Source organism: Tursiops truncatus, chromosome 5, assembly GCF_011762595.2.
Source record: "Tursiops truncatus isolate mTurTru1 chromosome 5, mTurTru1.mat.Y, whole genome shotgun sequence".
Taxonomy (NCBI): Eukaryota; Metazoa; Chordata; class Mammalia; order Artiodactyla; family Delphinidae; genus Tursiops; species Tursiops truncatus.
Window position 1 is genome coordinate 126,861,276 of NC_047038.1, and position 6,000 is coordinate 126,867,275.

Here is a 6,000-nt window from a genome sequence, read left to right on the forward strand (position 1 = left end):
GTTTTTCTCTTTCTGTCTTACTTCACTCTGTATGACAGACTCTAACTCTATCCACCTCACTACCAATAACTCAATTTCATTTCTTTTTTATGGCTGAGTAATATTCCATTGTATATATATGCCACATCTTTATCCATTCATCTGTTGATTGACACTTAGGTTGCTTCCATGTCCTGGCTATTGTAAATAGATCTGCAGTGAACATTGTGGTACATGACTCTTTTTGAATTATGGTTTTCTCAGAGTATATGCCCAGTAGTGGGATTGCTAGGTCGTATGGTAGTTCTATGTTTAGTTTTTTAAGGAACCTCCATAATGTTCTCCATAGTAACTGTATTAATTTACATTCCTACCAACAGTGCAAGAGGGTTCCCTTTTCTGCACACCCTCTCCAGCATTTATTGTTTGTAGATTTTTTGATGATGGCCATTCTGACTGGTGTGAGGTGATACCTCATTGTGGTTTTGATTTGCATTTCTCTAATGATTAGTGACGTTGAGCATCCTTTCATGTGTTTGTGGTGATCTGTATATCTTCTGAGGAGAAATGTCTGTTTAGGTCTTCTGCCCATTTTTGGATTGGGTTGTTTGTTTTTTTGATATTGAGCTGCATGAGCTGCTTGTAATTTTGGAGATTAATCCTTTGTCAGTTGCTTCATTTGCAAATATTTTCTTCCATTCTGAGGGTTGTCTTTTCGTCTTGTTTGTGGTTTCCTTTGCTGTTCAAAAGCTTTTAAAATAAATAAATAAATGAAAGCTTTTACGTTTCATTAGGTCCCATTTGTTCATTTTTGTTTTTGTTTCCATTTCTCTAGGAGGTAGGTCAAAAAGGATCTTGCTGTGATTAATGTCATAGAGTGTTCTGCCTATGTTTTCCTCTAAGAGCTTGATAGTGTCTGGCCTTACATTTAGGTCTTTAATCCATTTTGAGTTTATTTTTGTTTATGGTGTTAGGGAGTGTTCTAATATCATTCTTTTACATGTCGCTGTCCAGTTTTCCCAGCACCACTTATTGAAGAGCCTGTCTTTTCTCCATTGTATATTCTTTCCTCCTTTATCAAAATAAGGTGACCATATGTGCGTGGGTTTATCTTTGGGCTTTCTATCCTGTTCCATTGATCTATATTTCTGTTCTTGTGCCAGTACCATACTGTCTTGATTACTGTAGCTTTGTAGTGTAGTCTGAAGTCCGAGAGCCTGATTGCTCCAGCTCCATTTTTCTTTCTCAAGATTGCTTTGGCTATTCGGGGTCTTTTGTGTTTCCATACAAATTGTGAAATTTTTTGTACTAGTTCTGTGAAAAATGCCATTGGTAGTTTGATAGGGATTGCATGGAATCTGTAGATTGCTTTGGGTAGTATAGTCATTTTCACAATGTTGATTCTTCCAATCCAAGAACATGGTATATCTCTCCATCTATTTGTATCATCTTTAATTTCTTTCATCAGTGTCTTATAGTTTTCTGCATACAGGTCTTTTGTCTCCCTAGGTAGGTTTATTTCTAGGTATTTTATTCTTTTTGTTGCGATGGTAAATGGGAGTGTTTCCTTAATTTCTCTTTCAGATTTTTCATCATTAGTGTATAGGAACAAGAGACTTCAGTGCATTAATTTTGTATCCTGCTACTTTACCACTGTTCTCCTTTTAATCCCTTTCCATACCTCATGAACACCATTTACTTAATCATTTCTTATTCTGCCTGCACTAGCCTGTAATCAGGATTCTTCCTTGTTCTGTTCAGTATTCCAGCCTCCCTTGGGTCAGTGCCACCTTAGCTGATATAAACTTGGTCTTCCACAGTTTTCTATACCTGCAAGCAGCAGGAAAACCTTTTTCTCTTTAGGGTAGAGCATAAGATTGATAACCTGACAAAGCAATTACAGTAAACCTCTATTACAAGGCACTTCACTATTTCACAGATTCGATTATACCTTGGGTCAAACTATGACCATTGTGTACATTGTGCATTTCTCTTTATATAATATATAAGGAGCCTACAAAGTGGGTGTTATCTTATCCTCTGACATCAGCATTATTACAGTGGTCTCTTTTAATGCACTGATTCATGTTGCTAGATAGAAAAAAAAATTACTTTCTACGCAATTTTCAAGGACTAGCAGATAAACAATGTCAGAAAATAATATCAGGCATCATTTTGTCTTGTAATATAAGCTTATCCCATTACATATTGTCCCAGTTATAAAATATAGTTGGTGATTTATAGTCATAGGCCAAATATTTTAGAAATGATTTTATGTGAAAGATGTTCTAAGAAGATAATGCTATTTGACTTAAGTAAAAGTATTTATTCATATGACTGATGATAGCAGATGTCTCTGATGCCTGCATGTTACATCTCTCCATTCCACAGTTCTGTGCACTTAGACTCATCTTGTGGTAAGGCTCCCATTACATGCACTGATCTCTTGTCTTCAGGACTGATGCATTAGGCATAGTGCCTGGCCCATACTGCTTTTAGGAGCCCACAATAATGTTTTAAATTTCTTTTATAATTAGAAGAAACAAACTTTAAGTCTATAAAAATGTTTTAATATATAATAGTAATATATTTTTCTTTATACAAATGCAGTCATAAAATGAGCATTTAATTTCTTTTTATGGTGAAAGGGGCCAATCACAGTCATAATGTGGCCTTGTATGTCTTCCCACTTTCTCCATGGTTGTCTGCTTGGCCATATATAAGTATAGCTAGGATGTATAGGGGAGTTAACATTCCCTAGGGCAACAAGGTGAGAGTAGCAGCCAGGTAAACAATTTTGAGAGGAATTTTTATGTTTCCAGAAAGAATGAAGTCCCTGTTGCCCCTCTATCACATCTTCATATACTCTATAAAGCACATTTATATACATTTTTCTTCTTCTTTTCCTTGATGTGTAGAGTCAATTTCTCACTTTATACGTATAGAGAACACAAACTAAGACTCTTGATTCTGTACTTCACCACCAATTTCAGTCTTTTAAAATATAAAAATGTTCTTTAGATTTCTTGTTCCCAATTATATTTACTCTTATACTAACAGATTTATTGAGATTTAATTCACATACCATAGACTTCACCATGGTAAAGTGTACCATGCAGTGGTCTTCAGTATATTCACAGACTTGTACAACCATCACCATTACCTAATTTTTGAACTTTTTCATCACCCCCAAAAGAAACCTCATACCAATTTGTAGTATTTCCTTTTCCTTCTTTCCCCCAGCTCCTGGAAACGACTACTGTACTTTGTCTACATAGATTTGCCTATTCTGGACATTTCCTATAAATGGCATTATATAATCTACAATCTTTTGTGATTGGTTTCTTCATTTAGCATAGTGTTTTTAGGGTTTGTTCATGTTGTAGCATGGATAAGTACTTTATTCATTTTTATGCTTAAATAATGTTGCATTGTATGAGTACACTACTTTTGTTCATTCATCCGTTGATAGACATTTGTATGATTTATGCTTTTTTGGCCATCAGGGATAATGATGCTATGGACATTTGTATGCAAGCTTTTGTGTAAATATATATTTCAAGTCTCTTGGGCTTTTACCTAGGATTGAAATGCTGTGTAAAATGGTGACTCTGTGTTTAACTTTTTGAGAAACTCCCAAATTGTTTTCAAAAGTGCTTCACATTTTCACATCCCCACTAGCAATTTTTGAGTGTTCTAATTCACCACATCCTCGCCAATACTTATTCCTGTCTTTTTTATTTTAGCCATTCTCGTACATGTAAAGTGGCATCATATTGTAGTTTTGATTAGCATTTTCCTAATGACTACTTATGTTGAGCATCTTTCCATGTGCTTTTGGCCATTTGTATATTGTCTTTGGAGAAATGTCTATGCAAATATTTTGCACGTTTTTAATTGGGTTGCCCTTTATATATTGTGCATACAATGTTATTATCAGATAAATTATTGCAAATATTTTCTCCCATGTGAGTATCATTTCATTTTCTTGATCGTTTTCTTTGAGTCACGAATGTTTTCCATTTTAATAAAGTTTAACTATTTTTTCTTTAATACTGTGTTTTTAATGTAATGCTAAGAAACCATTGCCTAACCCAAGGTCACAAAGATTCACTCCTATATTTATTTTTTATTTTTATATTTTTAGCTTTTAAATTTATGTCTGTGATCCATTTTGAATTAGTTTTTGTACATGGTGTGAAGTACAGGTCCAATTTCATTCATTCTTTTGCATGTGAATATCTAGGTGGCCCAGCATCTTTCATTGAAACAGCTATTATTTTCCCATTAAGTTTTCTTGATAACTTGTGAAAAACCAATTGACCATACTGTAAGAATTTATTTCTGTATTCTCAATTCTATTCTATTGAAGTACATGTCTTTCTTTGTGTCAGTATCTCATGTCTTGATTAATGTAGGTTTCTAGTAATTTTTGGAAACAGGAAGTGTGAATCCTCCAACTTTGTTCTTTTCTCCAAGATTGTTTTGGTTATTCTGTGTCACTTATATTTTCATATGAATTTTAGGAGCAGCTTCTCAGTATCTACTAGAAAGATACCTGGAATATATGATAAAAGTTGTGTTGAATCTGCAGGTCAATTTGGGGAGTATTTCCTCAGTGTACAAGTTTTCAATCCATGAATATGAGATGTTTTCTACATACTTAGGACATCTTTAATTTCTTTCAACCATGTTTTATAGTTTTAAGTTTACAAGTCTTGTACTTTTGTTGAATATATTCATATTTTATTTTTGTTGGTGCTATTATAAATGGGATTGTTTCTTTAATTTCATTTTCAGATTGTTCATTACTAGTGTTTAGAAATGTAATTGACTTTTGTTCTTTGATTTTGTACCCAGTAACTTTGCTGAACTCATTTATTCACTCTATAGTTTTTCTTAATGGATTCATTATGATTTTTCTATAGACAAAACTATGTTAACTACAACTAGAGATGGTTTTACTTATAATTTTCCAATATTGGTGCTTTTGTGTTCTTTTTCTTACCTAAATGCCCAGGCTAGGACCATCACTCCAATGTTGAAATGACGTGGAGTGAGTGTATATCCTTGTCTTATTCCTGATCTTAGGTAAAGCTTTCACAATTAAGTATGATATTAACTGGAGATTTTTCATAGATATGCTTTATTGTTTGAGAAAGTTCCCTTTTGCTACTACTTTGTTTTTTGTTTTAAATAATGAAAGGGTATTGGTTTTTTTCAAATGCTTTTTCTACATCTGTTAAAGTGATCACGTGGTTTTGATCTTCTAAGTCATACGTTGTTATATTAAGCATGTAGTTTTTTTGTATTTTGAACCAACCTTGTCTTACTGAGATAAATCCAGCCTTGACATAGTGTACAGTTTTTTAAAATTTATTGCTGGACTTGATTTGTTAGTATTTGGTTGAGAAGTTTTGAATCTATATTAATAAAGGATATTAGTCTGATTATTTTTCTCTTGTGTTGTCTTTGCCTGGTTTTGGTAGTAGGGTGTTGCTGACCTCATTGAATGATTTGGGAAATATTCACTCCTCTATATTTTAGAAGGGTTTCTGAAGATTTGGTGTTATTTCTTCCTTGAATATTTTTGTTAGAATAAGCCAGCAAAGTGATCTGGGTGTGGGATTCCCTGTGTTTTTTTGATTAATAATTAACTCTATTTGTATAAATCTTTTCAGATTTTAAATTTTATTTTTTGAGTTAATTTCAGTAGTTTGTTTCTTCCTGGGAATTTGTCCGTTTCATCCAATTATTGCATTTTTTTGGCATAAAAATATATTATCTAGTGTTATTATTTTATATCCTTTTTTTTATCCTGTAAAGAAGATAGTGATATCCCTTTTTCCTTTCTGAATTTAGTAATTTGAGTCTTGTCTCTTCTTTCCTGGTTACTCTAGCTAAAGTTTTGCTAATTTTGTTTAAACCTTTCCAGAGAAACAACTTTTGTTGATTTTCTCTATTTGTTTTTCTATTTCTGTGTCCTTTTCTTCTGCTCTATTCTTTATTATTTATTTCCTT